Genomic DNA, 9,758 nt, shown 5'->3' on the forward strand with positions numbered 1-9,758 from the left:
CTGTAATGTTCTCTTGTAATCTTAGCATAACAATAGTGTTGTTGTGGAACTACATATCCCAGCAGGGTCAATCTGCATTAATTGCATGCTCAGAGTTAGAATTTGGTGATGATGCTGGGCCATGTAGTTCCACAACTGCTGGTTTTAGACTAAAGTTTAGCAGTGTTTGTTGCAGGTTAACATGCCTGTGGGCTAAAACATAGGTGTCATGTTGTTATAGCTTAAACGCCTACATACAGCAGATTTGCGGCCAGTGTACACGCTAAATAAATATTTATTATAACAGTCACTTATATTGTTAAAAACAATAGTAATAGAAGGTTGAAAAAAAATATTGCCCATCACCCATGTGAGTATTTGTAGTTAAAAAAAAAAAAAAAAATATGCATGCTGGTCCATATGTTTAACGGCTGTCCATCATTTCTTTTGCAGATTATCCATCCCGAAGTGCTACTGCACCACAGTGCAACAGACCAATTGACGGCGATCCTGAGGCTGCAGGTAATAAAATAAAAAAGGACACCATTACATATACAGTACACACACCCATGTCATATTAAAAATATCCTACATTACATTCATCTCCTGCTGTTACATACCAACGGAAATGAATGTATTCTGACCCAGCCATTACACTTCGTAGCAATGTAAATTTTACATTAAGTGAGGGGGTACATGTGTAAATACAATGTTATGTGACATAACCCTCCAAACTCCTTAGTTACATCTAACTGCACATACAGTATACTCAGTGGCGTAACTATAGCTCCGCAGCCCCCGCGGTGGTGGGGGGGCACAGAGAAATTGGGGGCGCCGCCGGGGGGGCTACGGGGCTATAGTTACCTGCGGTCTGCGTCTCGCCCGGCTCTCTGCCGGGACCTGCCTGGCCGTCATGGTTCCGGCCGGCTCCTGCTGCAATGAAAACTGACAATTAGAAAATGGCTGCCCCCATACTGCAGACAGTTTTCTGTCTGCAGTATGGGGGCAGCCATTTTCTAAGAGTCCGTTTTCATTGTAGCAGCAGGAGCCGGCCGGGACCGTGACGTCAGGAAGGTCCCGACAGAGAGCCGGGCGAGACGCAGACCGCGGGTAAGAAGGGGGGGCAGGTTAGGTGTGTGTGTGTGTGGGGGGGGGGTGCTAAATAGTTAGTTACGCCCCTGAGTATACTGCACTAGAATGCTTCATTACTTACCAATTTATCTGTATCCACAGGAACATCACAACTAGGGCTGCAACTCACAGAATCTTCAGAAATGAATCTGGACGAAATGGAAATCATTCTACAGCCAGTGGAGTCCTTTACACCTGAAGAAGAAATCATCACAACATCACAGACTGCTAAGGGAGCAACTGTGCTGACACCCAAATAAACGTACAGAGGGAGCCGGGCTCCCTCTTGCTGGCGAATCGCCAGACTGTCACCGCTGACAATCCGCCAACAAGAAGGCGCTCCATCTGACTGAGACGAGCGTGCGTCTCACGCGCGTCTCAGTTTCTGGGTGGCGGGGCGACAGGAACCTGTCCGTCTCCGCTTCAGGGAGACGGACAGGGTTAGTGAGGGTGCTGGGAGGCGGTAGGCCCCCCCGGGTGACCGCCGACCAGGTGGCGGGGACCCTGGGGAAGCGGACGAAGCGCCGTCAGAAGGGGACGCATCTCGTGCGCACGTGTCCCCTTTCGCAGATACAGGTGGCGGCTGGCAGGGGTGGTGGCTGGCAATACTGCCGCCATCCCCTGTAAAGACCAGGCCGGCTCCATCTGTACTACTACCCAACCTACCCCCACCCACACAATCACCCCACACACCAACTTCCGCAGCAGAAATAGCTAACTCTTTGCATAATTTTAAAAGTAAGCTAGAATTTATGGCCATGCAAAGCCAACAAATTGGAAACATACAAGGGTACATCCGTAACTTGTTTCAGCAAGTAAAAAAAATGACCACCAGTGTACGTGTTGCTGTGGGCAAACAAGTCCGGATGGCTACTATCTTGGACACGCGTTTGGCAGACATTAGTAATGCCCTACGGGAACACAATAGTCATATTGCCACCCTTACTGAAACTCTTATTGGGCATAAATAAGGCAGTACTTATGTAACGCGTTTCTCCGCCTATAAGCACTCGGCGGCTTCCTCAGAGAAGTAATGCCATTACTTCTCTGAGGAAGCCGCCGAGTGCTTATAGGCGGAGAAACGCATTACATCTTGCTCTTATATTTCTGGTACCAGTTTATGCTTTGGACAAAGGACTTCCAGGATTGCGGACCCAGATATGGCTGGAATTTGAACTAAGCCGGGGACCGATAATATCCAAAACGAATCAGGTGGCCACCTGTCTATATACAATTGTGCACACATGGAAGGACATTTGAGGTAGTAATTATATCACACTAAAAACTCTCTCACTCAAATTAATTCCTGCCTTTATGTGCAGGGTGCTGTTGCTATAAATACTAACAGAAACATCTTTTCACTCTGCATTAATATTAACAATCGAATCTAACAAATATTAACATTGTGAGGGTTAATCCCATCTTTCATCATTGAAATTGAGCCTTGCTTCGTTTTATATTAGTTGTGGTATTATTGATTTATCCATTATCTATTATTTGGTGTACTGTTGTTTTACTCATTTTTAATTATATTTATTATTTGCAATGCTATAATGATGTATAGTGAATGATGGTATATTAGGTCTCTTAGTGGAAAGGTCTGTGTGTGACCAAACCGCAGTACAATCTAAACGGGTTTAGGAGTCCAATTATCTAATTTTATATGTAACATTTTATTAAATCATTTTTTATAAAGTATTGAGATTTACAATTTTATAAAGAATAAAATACACATTTTTTCATCATAGCGCAGAGGTATGGGTGTACATTGCCCTTTTGAGGTTTACTTCTAAATAAACTAGGTGAACAATAGCGGTGTCAAACTCATGGCCCTCCAGTTGTTGTGGTAGTACACATTCCACCATGCTCTGGCACTAATTTGATAGAATGTATTGCTTAAAGTGTGTCAGGGCATGCTGGGACGTGTATTTCCACAACACCTGGAGACCCATGATTTTTCCACCACTGGTATACAAGATGTGAATAATGTACTTACCAGTATGAACTCAGCAAGGGATAGCTCAGCTTCACCAGCTTTGCCTGTAGGCCTGTGACTACTCCCCTAAATATTGTAGCAAATATATGGTATTTGGTATATTGTATACTAGCTGACCCGCCCGGCATTGCCCGGGAAACCCTTGGGATTTCTTTATTTCCAAAATTGCTGAAAAATGTCATCTTACAGTATGCTGTGCCAAAGACCTAAGATTGTAATTTGTTATAGATTCCACCATAATGTTAGAATGTGTTTGCATTGATACTCAAGGACGGCAATGAAATCAGGTGTGGTGTTGTTGTTTGAAACACAACGCTCCTGAGTTGATAACTTGTATGTGATGATGAATTCCACATCCACTCCTGAGATTTAGCACCTACTGTATGACATATCCTCCAACATCTGAGGGTCAGAAATCGGTACAAAATCAGAAAGGGACGTGGCCACACCTCCATTTCTATACTTTCAAATTGTACAGTTCTAGGGTGTGTAATTACAGGCGCTGAGTGCGAAGGGACCGGGGTGGGCGTTACTTACCACGCCATAATTAATGAAAAATTCACTGTTCCCTGCCACTCCCCTCACCGAACCTGCAGCAGTCTCTGAGGTCTGGGGATCTGTAAAGCACATGCACCGGGCATCTCTACCAAACAGTGGGGCAGCCCCTGAGTGTAGGAGCAGGTCCACGGGCCTGGCCACATGATGTCATGACGCGACGCACGCTACCCGCACCACTGTAATGCCCCACTGGGAATGGGTGCAATGGGCCAAATTCTTTCCTACACCCGCCGAGCCAATCCACTGATCCAGCCATCACAATCATCAATGGGTGCATTGATAAGGTTTGAGTGTAAGAAGTCGAAGAATAAGACTGAGAAAAAGAATTGCCATGTTACAAAGTGTACAATTTACTCAATAAATCGTGAAAAAAATTTAAGTGTACATAGAAGTACAATCAAGAAATGAAATTAGGATTAAAAAATAAGTTCTGATTCAAACTGATAATTGTTTGGATGGGGTGGGTTGTGAAACAAATCTATAGGTGGGGGTATGGATATTGTGGGCATAATTGGTGTTTGTTACACCTACATGGGGCCCTCAATTGATGGGATTTTCACTACAGTGTCATGGTCACATTGTCACCATAGGGGGATTCCCAATTGGGGTCCAGGTGGTCTTTTAGGGACCCTTTACAATCCTGTAGGTCTCTTCTCCTTGAGCTTACGGTCTCCCTTAATGATAGTCAATCACTGAGGGAGACCATAGGCTCCAGGAGAAGAGACCAACGGAATTGTAAAGGGGTCCCTAAAAGCCCACCTGAACCCCAATTGGAAATCCCCCTACGGTGACACTGTAGTGAAAATTTCTCATCATCTGGGTACCCCCTGTAGGTGTACCAAACACCAATTATGCCCACAATATCCATACCCTCTCCAAGTATAGATTTGTTTCGCAACCCACCGCCATCCAAACAATTATCAGTTTGAATCATAATTTATTTTTGAATCCTACTTTCATTTCTTGATTGTACTTCTATGTACACATATTTTTTTCACGATTTATTGAGTAAATTGTACACTATAACATGACAAATCTTCATCTCAGTCTTATTCTTCAACTTCTTACACTCATAACATTCAAACAAATGCATGCAGCGCTCATGCCCATCGACCAAACATTATCTATGAACCAAAAGAGTCTGGGAAACCCTTAAGGCAGAGCAGTGCCTGATATCCAACTGACTAACAGGGTGAGTGCAGTGTACCCACTTTTTATTGATCAATGGGTGCATTGGCCAGGGCAAAGATTTCTCAGTGCAACTGGAGGACTGGAGAGACGGATATGGGGAACAAAGTAGAAATGGTACATTAGGTACAGTTTTTATTTGCCTATACAGACTGTTAAATAAACGGCAAATTATTTTTTATGTGTTCTGTGTGTTTGTGTGTGTTGTACTGTTTTTGTGTGTGTGTTGTAATGTATGTGGTTTTGTGTGTTATATTGAATGTATCTGTCCAATGCGTAAGTGTGTGAGGTGTGCTATGTATATACAGTATGTGTGTGTTGTGTCTTTGTGTATCTGTGCAAAGTTTAAATGTGTGTTTTGTGTGTGTTGTACTGTTTTTTGGGTGTGTGTGGTGAATGTGGGTGTGTGTTGTGCTGTTAGAGGTATGTTATGTGTGTGTATCTGTGCAATGTTTAAGTGTGTGTTCTGTGTATTGTACTGTTTTTGGGTGTGTGTTGTAGTGAATGTTGGTGTGTGTTGTACTGTGAGTTGTGTGTTATGTGTGTGTTGTGTTGTGTGTATATCTGCCGAATGTGTAAGTTTGTGAGGTGCGCTACGTATATATGTGTGTGTAGTGTGCTGTGCATATCCTGGCAATGTTTAAGTGTGTGTGTTCTCAGTGGTGTAGCTTGGTTTGGGGCGCCCCCCCGCCGTTAATGGGGGGGCGCCTCCCCCCCTCCCCGCCGGCCTCCCCACCCCCGCCGTTAATGGGGGGCGCCTCCCCCCTCCCCACGCCGGCCGCCGGTGCCACCCCCCCCCCCTCATCGCCGCAGGCTTACCTGTCTGCGCGTCCCGGCTCCCCTCCTGGCTTCAATTAATAATTCTATGCAGACAGACCACGATAAAATGGCTGCCCCCATACCGCAAACAGTTTCAGAGAACTGTCTGCTTTATGGGGCGGCCATTTTATTGTGGTCCGTCTCCATAGAATTGATTGAAGCCAGGAGTTGTGTGTTTGTTGTACTGTTTTGGGGTGTGTGTTGTAGTGTGTATGGATTTGTATTGTACTGCATGCGGTGTGTTTCCAGCGATTTCAGCCCCTATCTCCCCCGTGTGTACACAGCTTAAGTGTGTGAGGTGCTCTACGTATAAATGTGTGTGTTGTGTGCTATGTGTGCGTATGTGGTGTACTGTGTGTGCGTGTACGTGTGTGTGTGTTATGTGTGGTCTATGTATATCCTCAATTATTTCCTAATTGTTTAAAGTCTTCACCATAATGTTAGAATGTGTCTGTCATACTCAATGACAGCAATGAAATCAGGTGTGGAGTTGTTCCTTCGTCCACGGTTTCACAGATCATCAATGAAGGAAAAACTTGGTGTTTTTTAAAATTCTAAGTGAAATTTCCCAAAAACGGCTCCACCGGGTCCAGAGGTATCTTGTTGCCAAATTTGGTGTCTCTGAGTGCCACGGTGTGTCCGCAATGCGACGGACACGCACACACACACACGCACACAGACTCTTCAACTTATTATATAGATGAGGACACTTACATCAAAGGTACATGTTAGTATAAAGTGCACATGTCATTACCTGAGAAGTAGCGCCTGATGATCTCTGTACGCATCAGATTCCCCCTCTGCGTACCCCTCACTACCATAGGTGTGGTAGTATCAGCTTCCTTCACGACTGCTGCATTGTAATCCTCCACATAGGATGGTTGTGAGAGGGCTATGTTGTGTAACATGCAGCAAGCCTGGACGATCAAAACACCTGAAACGACTTTTCAGCACCCCAAAGGTGCGTTCCACAACATTGCGGGTGGCAACGTGATTCGTTATAGCGGTGCTGTGCAGGGCCTTCTGGGGATTGCAGAGGTGTCATGAGCCACGGAAGATACCCATATCATGAGTCCCCTTTACAGAAAAGATGAGGTCAGTGCAGTATATGGTAAGGTATGTGCATTGGGCTAACATGAGTAAGTGGGACAACAGCAATACACATGTCAAACTGTTAAAGTAGAGGGACTGGTTCCACCTACATTTATCACATATCAGAGGGGAGTACACACTACAGTGGCACTTTAGATGTAAAACAATATGCACATTAGTCCAGGGAACACCTACTGTTGGTAATGACTGGTTGTAACAACAGCTATCAGCATATTTTAGCCACAATTAATGGCCATTGTAATGTTAATGAGGATTTAATGGAGTTGTGGGTATATTTAACAGACTATAGGGACACTCCACAGGAGTAAAATAATTTAGGTACTCTTTACCTAGAAGGGCGCCAACGATCAAAATCGTGGTCATCGCGGGTAAAAATCGCGGTGATCGCGGTCATCGCGGGCATCGCGGGTAAAATTGGATGGTCGCGATGCCCGCGATGACCGCGATCACCGCGATTTTCCCATAGGGAACAATGTTAAAAAGGCTGATTGACCGCGATTTCACTGTTAAATGGCTCAATTGACCCGATTTGGCCATATTAACCCTGAATTAGGCCCAATTAACCCTTAAATGTCCCCCCCAATTTTTGACGCCACCCCACGATCCACGCCAACCCGAAGCGTGGCGAGCGCAGCGAGCCCGCGAGGGGCGGCGGTACGCGTCCTCCGACCTTTTCATGCCCTACTATCCACGTCGGCGTGGTGTGAGAATAGAATAGTGTGGCGAGCGCAGCGAGCCACCGAGCCCGAAGCGTGGCGAGCGCAGCGCGCCCCGCGAGGGGACGCGGATACCTTCACAGGTAGACGCGTCCCCTCGCGGGCTTCACAGGTGTCCGGGTCGCCACGGACACCTGTGAAGCCCGCGAGGGGACGCGTATAACTGTGAAGGTATCCGCGTCCGCTCGCCACGCTTCGGGCTCGGTGGCTCGCTGCGCTCGCCACACTATTATATTCTCACACCACGCCGACGTGGATAGTAGGGCATGAAAAGGTCGGAGGACGCGTACCGCCGCCCCTCGCGGGCTCGCTGCGCTCGCCACGCTTCGGGTTGGCGTGGATCGTGGGGTGGCGTTAAAAATTTGGGGGGACATTTAAGGGTTAATGGGCTCTGTGGCCCATTTAACATTGATTCCTATGGCCAAATCGGGTGGATTGAGGCATTTAACACTAAAATCGGGTCCATCGCGGCTTTTAACATTGCTTCCTATGGGAAATCGGGAGCATCGCGTCGCGGGCATCGCGGGTACGTTTATGGCCGGCCGCGACGCGACCGACACGATTTTCATGTTTTACATTGGTTTCAATGGGAAATCGCGGGCATCGCGTTGGTCGCGTCGCGGCCATACATAAATGTACCCGCGATGCCCGCGACGGGCGCCGTACTAGGTAAAGAGTACCATAATTTATTATGTTTTTCCATTACACTTTTTAACACGACCAATAAAGGGTAGAGATTTTAATAATTAAAAATGTACTTACCAAGTAGCCAGCCCTCTGGCATTTGTTGTTCCTGGAATCGGTCCCAAAGGGGGCTGAATGCCTCAGAATCTACGCGTCATGGCAGATCCCTGGGTAGCCTGCAACTACACTTAGTATTTTGACGGTAGCATCACATACCACCTGCACGTTCAGGGAGTGCCGATCACGCCTGTTGACATACACGTGTCCCCTCACGTGCGGTGCCCGAAGCCCAATGTGTGTGCAATCTATAGCTCCCAGCACGTTAGGAAATGCTGAGAGCTTATAGAAAGCCACCTTAAGGTCCTGCCACTCTGACTCAGAATGTGGGAATCTGATGTATGTGCGCCACAACTTCTTTAAAGCAAGTAACACTTGATTGAAATGCTTTGAGAAAGTGGCTTGTGAGACCCATAACGACCATGAGGTCACAGACTGAGTGGAGCCTGTGGCCAAATAGTAGAGGGCACATATTAATTTCTGCAGCCCAGACACTGCATAGTTGGCACCCCAAGGGTCCAAATCATCTCTCACCTGCTCATATAAATCCAACAGGTTAATGCGGTTCAGCCGAAACATCCCCACAACCTGTTGATCCGAGAGGGAGTCCAGGAACAGCCTAGCATGATACCTACGTGAAGCACGCAGTGGTCGGGGTACCTGGATCTGTGGCGCAGCTTCCTCCCTCCTCCTGCGCAGCTCCCCCAAATAGGCATAACCACATACAGCCAACTCCAAACCACTCTGCAAAATCTCCATGTCTAAAACCCTCACAGGTGTCATTAATGATGTTGGGGTATATATAGGGGAGTTTATGAGTAAAAATGTGAACACCTGTGAGCAAATTAACAATTTGTGCACTTGACCAAAGTTAGTTCTGGGCCAATTCGCCCATCAGAACCTGGTCTGAAAAAAGTGCGATATATAGACACCTCAAAAGTGCGATTTCAATTTGCGCATGCCATTAAATAAGCGATTTGTATACGTTTCTGTGCAAAAACATCTGGAGCGAAATAAATGCAATTTTTTTTGCGTACTTTTAGAAAGTGCGATTTATCGCACAAAATTTGCAAAATACGGCCCGTTGCGTACCCTATTAATTGGACGATTTGTGGGAAAAAAATGCGAAAACGCCACTTTGTTTCCTATTTATCGCCAAAAATCCAACATCGACACGAGGTTTCAGATATATGAAGGGTTGGTATTGCTGAATGCTTTGTATGCATGCTTCCCCTGTTTGTCTGCCCACCGCCTTTTCCTTCTCTTACTTAAATCATCTTTGATAGCACCAAGTCCTGTGGTTTTCTGCCACACTGATACTTTTCCTCCAGTGTCATCTGCTCATTTAGCTGTGGTTATGTACCCTGTACATATTGGGTACTTGTGTATTATCACGGCGCCCATCGCATTGCATACCATAAGGCTTAATATGGTATGCAATGAGATGAGATGCGATGCGATGGGACCCGATCTTATACAATTTCAAATTGTATACCATTGTATATGGCATACAATGA

General features: G+C 46.1%; 1 long non-coding RNA gene across 1 annotated transcript; it reads right to left on the reverse strand.

The window, feature by feature from the left end:
• Positions 1-256: 256 nt before the first annotated feature.
• On the reverse strand, positions 257-7,212 carry LOC146045656 (uncharacterized). Its single transcript, XR_014465541.1, has 3 exons — positions 6,426-7,212; positions 1,193-1,305; positions 257-495 (listed from the first exon to the last, which is right to left on the reverse strand). It is a non-coding gene; the product is annotated as an uncharacterized LOC146045656 (long non-coding RNA).
• Between the last annotated feature and the right edge of the window lie 2,546 nt (positions 7,213-9,758).

The sequence above is a fragment of the Crinia signifera genome, chromosome 11 (genome assembly GCF_055691185.1).
Source record: "Crinia signifera chromosome 11, ASM5569118v1, whole genome shotgun sequence".
Classification (NCBI taxonomy): domain Eukaryota; kingdom Metazoa; phylum Chordata; class Amphibia; order Anura; family Myobatrachidae; genus Crinia; species Crinia signifera.